The sequence below is a fragment of the Salmo salar genome, chromosome 07 (genome assembly GCF_965601325.2).
Source record: "Salmo salar chromosome 07, fSalSal1, whole genome shotgun sequence".
NCBI lineage: Eukaryota > Metazoa > Chordata > Actinopteri > Salmoniformes > Salmonidae > Salmo > Salmo salar.
The window spans coordinates 61,716,357-61,727,012 of record NC_138297.1 but is presented as its reverse complement, the minus strand read 5'-3'; the positions used below and the strand labels follow the sequence as shown (position 1 = coordinate 61,727,012).

Sequence of the window (10,656 nt, the reverse complement as noted above, 5' to 3'; positions counted from 1 at the left end):
GCACAGACTATACAGGAAACAACCACCCACAAACACAAGTGAAAACAAACACAACTAAATATGGCCTCCAGTTAGAGACAACAACAACCAGCTGCCTCTAATTGGAGTTCATTGTCAAAACTAACATAGAAATAGAAAAGCTAGAATAAACATAGAAATAGAAAATATAGAACATAAATCAAAAACCCCGAAACACACAAAACAAACACCCCCTGCCACGCCCTGACCAAACTACAATAACAAATAACCCCTTTTACTGGTCAGGACGTGACAATAGCGTATCCTCGCTAAGTTTCTGTCTGTCTCGATATTTTTAGTATGCTAGAAGCGGGAGGACTAGTACTTCTGAATCATCCACTGTTATGTTTTGTAAGGGATAGCCTATTTAGATGTACAATTACCTTGGCAAGCATGTTATGTTTTTTTCCCTTAAACTAAATGAGTTGCTAGATTAGGGACATCAATATTTGGAACTAGTATGGTGCGCTTGATTAGTTTGTATGAATGCAGTTTCCATGTTTGGGGCAATTCCATTGGTTTCATTTTGTCTTACAAGTTAAATCAAGAACCTTGAGGAAATATTTTAAAGGTTTTTGAACCAGCTCTAACTTTCAATATCAGTTCAGTATTATTTCAATCATTATTGTGGCTCATATCCTTATTTTTAGGTCCCCCTCTTCTTCTTCCCTCTCTGTCTCTTCATGTCATAGGAATTTTCTATCCTAATGATAATAATTAACAATCAATAAGCCTTGACTAATTCCCAAAGTTTGTAAGACAATGAGTTAATAATTAGGCAAGGACTGAGCTTTCTGCAAAAGGTCTGTACAGTTTATTCAGAGAACGTTCTGCCCAACATTCACAAAGAACTTCATTTTATCCTCTCTCTCCGCTTACGCACACACCTCCACACCAACAGTAGATAACCTACGCACACACATACACATAAATAGTAGGTGAACAGTATGTCTCCCTTGACTTCCCACCACTGTTAATCACTATCCAGCACTGCCTGTGCTTTCCCCCGAGATTAGGAGAACCTTGAAGGCTACTCCCATATTTGCCTCCAAAGCCTCTCAAAGTTGCTAGGTCAGGTAGAACAAATGTCTACAGTCCTCTTAGGTCCATTAATACACACACACATTTCTCTCCCTCTCCAGCCTCTACTAGACTTTATGGGACTAACGTTCAGTACATTAATTATTCATTATCCATGCTACATAACTACTAATTAATAATGGATTATTGATTCATTTACCTTTATTAGATCATTCTCTATTAGATAATTCCACCACTGCGGCTTGTCTCTGCAGCCATGTGGCAAGTGGTTCAGCGAGGAGACATTCAAGATTATGGGATGCTGGAGGAGTTTGTCAACACGGTGACCGAGATTGGGCCAGAGCTTTTGAGTTGCAGTCAGAGGGCCCAACTCATTCTGGGGCTTCAAGCAAGGGTAAGACATTGGGTTCAGAATGGGAAAAAATAAACATGCAACAAGATCATGTGAGGTTAGTCTCTGATAACAATATTGCTGATTCTAGCATAAAACACCCAGCTGTTAAACATTGATTGAGATAAAGACCTTGACACTGGTTTCTCAAATACTGCCATTGGCCCTTAGCTAGGCTATCTATCATTTTCTCCAAATGAGAAAAGAGCAATGCCTACGAAGTGTGTGGTTGACCTTTGTTCTACTCCTGACTGGTCATCAGTAATTTTAGATGGTTCTGGAGTTGTGTCGCACTGAGCAGACAGCAGACCAAGACATTCAGCAACACCTGGACAGGATCCGAAGCCTCATATCCACTGGGGAAGCAGAGGTATCTTTCAGGGAGGGAGCAAAGGCCTATGTCACTCAAAGTATTGTGTCATTGAGTTGTAAAATGTGATTATTTAATTGTTGTGCGTGTTTTGTTGCAGTCAAGTGATGCAGAGGTGGAATTATCTGAATCAAACTTTGTGGAGCTGGCTGAATCTCTGCTGAAAGACCCAAGTGAAAGGGAAGCTTTTACCAGGTTTGTGTTGCTCTTATATGGTAGGAAAGTGACCACCCCTTTCTGCTTGACTTCCCAATCCAGTCCCATGATTATTTGGGATAAAAAAATAACTCCAGGCTATACTTTAACATATAAAACCAAATATAATGTATGTTAGAAATAGTAATGGACCTATATAATTTCCGATACTGCCCTTATCTTGACAAACAAAAGCTGTGTGACCCTCGGAATTTTGAAACCCCGATGTGGCCCTTGAGCCAAAATTGCTGGTCTAGGTTACAAAATGCAAATACTAGGCTAATTATGGACATGAATTATTACATTAATTTATTCTCTCCTAGGACGTATTCCCTGTGGAATTTGGGCGCAAGTATGACACTGCAATACAGATGCTGATGTTAGAATTCCTTTCCAGACTTGAGAAGTTACTTCCCATACCAGACCTTGAACAGGTAGTAAGAATGAATAACACCTGTATCTAATTATCTTGGGGAATTAGAAGTCAAGAATACCAAGCAAGAATCAATATGTTCATGTTTAAGAAACTGTGTGTTGGACATGAGTATGTAGTTGTTAACGCTTTAAACCATGTTCCTCTCTCTGAAGACTGCCTCCTTGTTAAATGCTGTCCCCTCTGCCCTGGAGAAATGTGTACAGTTTGTACCTGACCCCATACAATTGAGGACCCTGCTCCAGTACCACAGAAAACGTAGACATTTGGACTCCATCGGTGAGTATCATACCGACTCAGAGGATCCCTAGCAGGTAGCCTAGCGGTTAGAGCGTTGGGCCAGTAACCAAGTGGTTGCTGGTTCGAATATCTGAGCCGACAAGTTGAAAATCTGTCTTTGCCCTTGAGCAAGGCACTCAACCCCAATTTCCTCCAGGGGCGCGGTATTACTATGGCTGACCATGTAAAACAACACATTTCACTACACCTATCTGGTGTATGTGACAATAAAACCTTTTTTTTTTTTTTGCTTGGATTGGTTGTGCCAAAATTGCAAATATTTGAAGTATAAGCTAGTTGTATATGATGCAAATATGAATTGTGCATCTAAAGTGTAAAATGGAATTTTGTTTTTGTGTTTGCACAAGTGCTTGATGAATAGTGTCTTGTAAGTCATGGGTTGGGCACCAAATGGAATATGAAACTGAAATTAAATAAAGAACAATTATATAAGATTGTGGAAAAGTAATTGACATGTATGACGTTGGTCAAACACTGTTGCAGAAAATATATTAATTCAGTTTAACCTGTCTTTTGTCTCCCTCTTGCACAAAAAGGAACTCCATCGTCCTTTGGTGACTACATCCTTTCCTCTCTGTCTCTCCCTCCACATGTACGTGTGGTGACTGCCACAGAAGTAGATTCACAATCAGAATATTTGGCTAGAGTGGAAGGAAAAGGTTTGGTGGAGGGTACAATGGAGAAAAATGGAGGACTACTTGCACCTGATGAGGATCAAAGAGACACATTTAATAAGAAGGAGCATGCTATGAATAGGAAGCCTGTAAGTGTGGAAACGGAAAATCAAGCTGTCACCGGAATTCATGTTCAAACCTCAAAACAAAGCAAAAGGCTGCAGATTAAGAACATACGGTCAAAAGTACAAAAAACATGTAAAACGGATTCTTCCGGACGTGCAATCCAACAGCCATCCTCCTCCAAGGTGCACACCTCCCTGAGGAAGTCATCCAAAAGGGGCCCATTCAGTAAGACATGCCCAGACTGTGGGAGGACTTTTGCTCGAGCCACGTCCTTTAGAAGGCACCAGCGAAGCCACACTCAAGATCATGATCATAGGTTTAAGTGCCTCAAATGTGCAATAGGCTTCAAGGATCTTTATGATCTGAAGAGACACCAGCAGGGAGTTTGTGAAAAAATCTCTCAACTTTGGTTGATGGGGAAAATAAAGAAGAGATCCCTCAACTAGCAAATCTCCGAACACATCACCCATTAAGACGCTCTCTCCATCAGTGCTAACCCAGAAAAGACCTCTGGACACCAAAACATGCTCTTTGTGCAGGAGGTTTTTCACTCGTACTTCAGACATGGCAAGGCACATGAGATCCCACTCAAAAGAGCATCCATTTTGGTGTGTCAATTGTGATAAGAGATTCAAGTATTAATATGATTTGAAGAGGCACCAGAGAGATTTGTGTAAGAAAGTGAACCAGGAAGATTTAGGTCAGGTTGGTCCAAACTTGTCACAACAGAAGGGGAAACCACAGCCAGAGAAAGAAGAATCCCAATCAATGGGTAGCACTGGGTCTCTTGGCACTGATGAAAACCCGCAACCATCTCACAAAGGGCTGTCCGACTCAAAAACCTGTTGTGTCTGTGGTAGGATTTTGACTCGTACCACAGACTTGGAAAGGCACTTGAAATCTCACTCAAAGGAGCGTCCCTTTCATTGTGCTATTTGTGAGAGAAGTTTTGAGTACAAAGATACCTTGAAGAAACATCAGGAAATCCTTGGCCACGAGAGCATCCTAGAAGACTTGGGTCAGAGTGTGGACCAGCAACAAGTGGAAGTTAAAACCGAAGGTTGTAGCAGCCCTCTCACTACCAAGGAAAACGACACTGGGACCCTTATCATGGCTGCTACTTCAGTGCCGACTCTCAAAGAACCCAAACCATGCACTGTGTGTGGGAAGATTTTTAACCGTGCTTCAGTTATGGCTATTCATATGAGATCCCATTCAGATGAGCGTCCTTATCAATGTGGCAATTGTGAGCAGCGCTTCAAGTACATGCATGGTTTAAAGAAACACCAGAGGGATATCTGTCTGAAGGTGAACCAAGAAGAAGCATCTAAGTTGGTGGACCAGCAACAAGAGGATGCTACTCCAGAGGAGGCTGGTGAACTGCTAGCCACTGATGACACAAGGGCAGAATGTAAGGAGGAAGAAGGAAAGGTGGTCTTCAAATGTGATGAATGCGACAAGGAATTCAAAGGCTCATCCATCCTAAGAACACACAAATGAAAACACAATCCATTCTATTGCTCCGATTGTGGAAGGATATACCCAAACTCCATTGCCTTTGACAGACACAAGCTAATGCACAAGGAAATCCAGTGTACCATGTGTGAGAAGACCTTTACCCTGTTGGGGCGTCTGAGAGAACACTATCTGCATCAACATAAATTCACAGGACCATACCCCTGCTCTCAATGTGAGAAAACCTTCACTCAGTTATCGTACCTTGTCATCCATGAGAGGGTTCATTCAGGAGAGTACCTGTACCAGTGCTCTGTTTGTCAAGCAAAGTTCAATTCAGCAAATTCTCTAACAATACACAGTAGGAAGCACACAGGAGAAAAACTTCAGCTGAATTCACACATTGAACAAGTTCATGAGGGGGTGAGATACCCTTGTACAATCTGTGGAAAGCAGTTTTACAAAGCAGTGTCATTGAAAAGACATGAACTCACTCACACAGGAGAAAGACCATTTCCATGCTCCTATTGTGAAAAAACTTTCATCACAGCAAATGAAAGGAGGTTGCATGAAAGATACCATACTGGTGAGCGACCATACAAATGCCAAGACTGTGGAAAGTCCTTCATCCAGTCAGGTTACCTGAAATCACACCAACGACTTTACACAGGAGAGAAGCCATTTTCATGCAGCGTTTGTGACAAACGTTTCAGATTTTGTCATCATATGAAAAGGCACCAGAAAACCCATATAGAGAAGCATGTGTGTGGGGAATGTGGGGAATCTTTCACCCAAATTCGATGCCTCAAGGCTCACCAACTCACTCACTCCCTCAATGAAAATTCAGTTATTGTTGTACGTATGCATATCAGTTGTTGAATGTTCTTTATATTTTAGTTTTGGATAGATTTAATAACTAGGTCCGTCTGATAGTTAAGTGGATATTTTGAATAGATCATCTAAAATTTCATGTAGAGTCGGCTGCAAGTATTGATAGTAAGTCATTGGAGAGAAAATCTAAATGACCAATGGGCAACTGAATTTACTTAATGGACAAATCCACTGATAAGGGAATTATATAATAAAGGTAAATGAATAAAGAATCCATCCCTGAAACATAACTGATTAGTAATGAATAGTTATGTAGCATGTGTAATGAATAATTAAAGTACTGAACGTAAGTCCCATAAGGTCTAGTAGAAGACCCGGGAGGAAGGGAAATGTGTGTGTGTGTGTTAGTTAGACTAAGGGAACTGTAGACATGTGTTTGACCCGACCTGGAGAGACTTAGGAGAAAACAGGGAGTAACCTTCAAGGTCTCCCTAATCTCGGGGGAAAGGAACAGACAGCACTGGATAGTGATTAACAGTGATGAGAACTCCAGGGAGGGATACAACTCACCTACTGTTTGTGTGGAGGTATGTGCGTAAGTGGAGAGTTAGCATAAAATGAATGTCTTTGTTATTTGGACCTCAGAACGTTCTCTGAATAAACTGTACAGACCTTTTGCAGAAAGCTGAGTCCTTGCCTAATTATTATTAACCCAGTGTCTTACAAACCTTGGGGATTAGTCAAGGCTTATTGATTGTTAATTATTATCAGTGGGATTCGAAAATTCCAGTGACATCCACCCAAAAACATATTTTGGTATTTGTTTCATTAGTCCATTCTTGACGTACAGTGCATTTGAAAAGTATTCAGACCCCTTGACATTTTGTTACATTACAGCCTTATTCTAAAATTGATACATTTGTTTTTTTTCCTCCAATCTAAACACAATATCCCATAAAGGCAAAGCAAAGAACATGTTTTTAGAAATGTTTGCAAATTTATAATAACATTTTTAAAACTATCACATTTACATAAGTATTCAGACCCTTAACTCAGTACTTTGTTGAAGCACCTTTAGCAGTGATTACAGCCTCGAGTCTTCTTGGGTATGATGCTACAAGCTTGGCACGCCTGTATTTGGGGAGTTTCTCCCATTCTTCTCTGAAGTTCCTCTCAAGCTCTGTCAGGTTGGATGGGGAGCATCGCTGCACAGCTATTTTCAGGACTCTCCAGAGATGATGTATCTGGTTCAAGTCTGGGTTCTGGCTGGACCACTCAAGGACTTTCAGAAACTTATCCCGAAGCCAATCCTGCATTGTCTTGGCTGTGTGCTTAGGGTCGTTGTCGTGTTGGAAGGTGAACCTTTTCCCAGTCTGAGGTCCTGAGCGCTCTGGAGCAGGTTTTCATGAAGGATCTCTCTGTACTTTGCTCTAATCATATTTTCCTCGATCCTGACTAGTGTCCCAGTCCCTGCCGCTGAAAAACATCCCAATAGCATGATGCTGCCACCATGCTTCATTGTAGGGATGGTGCCAGGTTTCTTTCAGACGTGACGCTTGGGATTCAGGCCAAAGAGTTCAATCTTGGTTTCATCAGACCAAAGAATCTTGTTTCTCATGGTCTAAGAGTCTTTTAGGTGCATTTTGGCAAACTCCAAGTGGGCTGTCATGTGCCTTTTACTGAGGAGTGGCTTCCGTCTAGCCACTCTACCATAAAGGCCTGATTGGTGGAGTGCTGCAGAACCTGGAAGGTTCTCCCATCTCCACAGAGGAACTCTGGAGCTCTTTCAGAGTGACCATTGGGTTCTTGGTCACCTCCCTGACTAAAGGGTTTGTCGTGCTTGTGTTTCGTTGGCGTTACACTATGACTCCGTGTGCATCCTTTAACTTCTCTGGGCAAGGTGGGACGTGACCGTCCCACACTATTCAACAGCCAGTGAAATAGCATGGCACGAAATACAAAACAGCAAAAATATCATAATTTCAATTTCTCAAACATATGACTATTTTACACCATTTTAAAGATACACTTCTCCTTAATGTAACCACATTGTCCGATTTCAAAAAGGCTTTACAGCGAAAGCAAAACATTAGATTATGTCAGGAGAGTACATAGACAAAAATAACCACACAGCCATTTTCCAAGCAAAGATATATGTCACAAAAACCCAAAACACAGCTAAATGAAGCACTAACCTTTGACGATCTTCATCAGATGACACTCTTAGGACATCATGTTACACAATACATGTATGTTTTGTTCGATAAAGTTCATATTTATATCCAAAAACAGCATTTTACAATGGCGCATGATGTTCAGAAAATGTATTCCCACCAAAAACTTCCGGTGAATGACCACATCAATTTACAAAAATACTCATCATAAACGTTGACAAAATACATAACAATTATTTTAAGAATTATAGATACAGTACTCCTTGATGCAACCGCTGTGTCAGATTTTAAAATAGCTTTTCGGCGAAAGCACATTTTTCAATATTCTGAGTACGTAGCTCGCCATCAAAGCAAGCTATACAGACACCCGCCAAGTTCTGGGGTCACCTAAACTCAGAATTAGTATTATAAATATTCTCTTACCTTTGCTGATCTTCGTCAGAATGCACTCCCAGGACTGCTACTTCCACAAGAAATGTTGTTTTTGTTCGAAATAATCCATATTTATGTCCAAATACCTCCATTTTGTTTGTGCGTTCAGGTCACTATCCAAAGGCATAATGCGCGAGCGCAATTCGAGACATAAAAAGTCAAAATGTTCCATTACCGTTAGTAGAAGCATGTCAAACGTTGTTTACAATCAATCTTTATGGTATTTTAACGTAAAAATGCGATAATATTCCAACCGGACAATAGCGTATTCATTCCAGGAGAAAAAGAAGGAGAGGCGCGCCAAACGTGCCCGTGCAGTAAACAACTCACTGGTCCAAGGCAGTCCACTCATTGACTGAGCTCCTAATCTCTGCCCGGTTACAGGAGAATGATGAAAAAACTTTCTGAAGGCTTTTGACAGCCAATGGAAGCCTAAGGAAGTGCAACGTGACCCCACAGACACTGTAGTTTCGAAAGGGATTCAAAAGAAGAACTACAATTCTCAGATCTCCCACTTCCTGGTTGGATTGTTTTCAGGTTTTTGCCATATGAGTTCTGTTATACTCACAGACATCATTCAAATAGTTTTAGAAACTTCCGAGTCTTTTCTATCCAAATCTACTAATAATATGCATATTCTAGTTTCTGGGCCAGATTAGTAACCAGTTTAATTTGGGTACATTTTTCATCCGGCCGTGAAAATACTGCCCCCTACACTTTAAGAAGTGAATATATTGGTGGCTCTTGCTGCCACCAACTGTATTTACCTTACATAACTTGCCGACCGGCTTGTTCTTGTGTGTTGTGAATTGCTTAAGCGGGTTCTCTGCTAATTACCCTACAAGGTTTTTTTACTTGTTCTTTCCCCTGCAGAATGTAAGAGTATCGCGGTGGGCTTCCACTACGTTGAGACATTAACTTTGGAGTTCCTTAACGGAGTTACTCCATCATATGGTGCTGTTTTTACTGCTTAGATATTAAACCAGCTAGGTAATATTGCAGTTGGTGTAAAAAACAACAACATATAAATCAAATCCATTACCTGGTTGTTGTTTTTTGTCTGCCTGTTTTTCCCTCACGGGTCTTCCCCATTTTGCAGAGGTACTGAGTAATTTATCCCTCACCGGGTTCCTATTCCTCCAAGCGAGTCATGACATAAGCTCTCTCAGGGCGTCGGACCCCTGCTCCGTGGCCTTGCTGGCTTGGCTGAGCTTATGGCTTCCCTTTGTGACAGGTGTGATGGTGGCATCCTCCTGGAGATCTGCATACCTCGTATATGCACTGCCTGGGTTTGAGCCACGCTGAGAGGGTGGTGGAGCACCTTACTGGATGCCTGTTCTGTCTGGTGTTCTCAGAACGCCTGCGCCTGGAGTGATTGGAGGCCACGGTGGGGCTTCATCACCCCCAGCGGCTCAAGAGGCTAGGAGGGGCCTACTCACTCGGGTAGCCACTGCACTGGACATCAAACCGGTGGACAGTGATGACTCTCCATCTGTCCCCATCTCTGCTAACTTCCGTGAGGCCTTGCAGGAGAGCTGACTCAGAGCAGAGACTGGACCATGGAGTTATGTGGCGGGAGCAGTCACTCGGCCTCCGGGAGTACCTGACCATGGACACCATGATAGCTGCCATGGTTCTCCCGGACCGGAAGATTATAGAGCAGAACCCGCAACTGAAGCCGGGGCCCCCAGAGTCTTTGATGCGGACTTGAAAGCCACATATGGGTCCCTCTGCTCTCTTGACCGCCTTACCTGCTGCAGACTCTGTTTCCCCGGCTGCAGGGGAGCACAGAGGAGCTCCTCCAGGAAGCGATGGAGGTGTCTCGCCTGCTTTACCTGCTCCAGAAGGATGTGGCCTGCTCCAACGGACGGGCCATGGCGCAGGTGGTTACCTTCCGGCGTCATCTCTGGCTGGCCCAATCCCGTCTGCCAGCTGCTTTCCAGAGCACATTTGTCACTCTCCCTATCAGGGCTGACCTTTGGTACAGGGGATAATGACATTCTGGAGCAGACCGATAAGGTCCATATGGACCGGGAGACCCTGAGACGGTTCATGCCACCTCCTCAGGCCCGGGTCCAAGGCAGACATCGCCACCACCTGCACCTGAATAACGGCGGGGTCCCTCTTCTGCCCCATTGCCTCGTGCTGAGGAACGACAGCGGGGAGGGGCACAGCGTGCGGTGGAACAACGGTCAACCGTCACCACCATAGGGATGTGCCTGGGGGACCCGGCAGGACTCCTGACACACCCTTCCCCAGCCTCGGCCGCTTCTCCT

The 10,656-nt window shown here is 43.0% G+C and overlaps 1 long non-coding RNA gene across 1 annotated transcript; it reads left to right on the top strand.

The window, feature by feature from the left end:
- Positions 1-2,298: 2,298 nt before the first annotated feature.
- Positions 2,299-6,448, top strand: LOC145880058 (uncharacterized). Its single transcript, XR_014392951.1, has 3 exons — positions 2,299-2,449; positions 2,604-2,727; positions 3,285-6,448. It is a non-coding gene; the product is annotated as an uncharacterized LOC145880058 (long non-coding RNA).
- Positions 6,449-10,656: the final 4,208 nt, after the last annotated feature.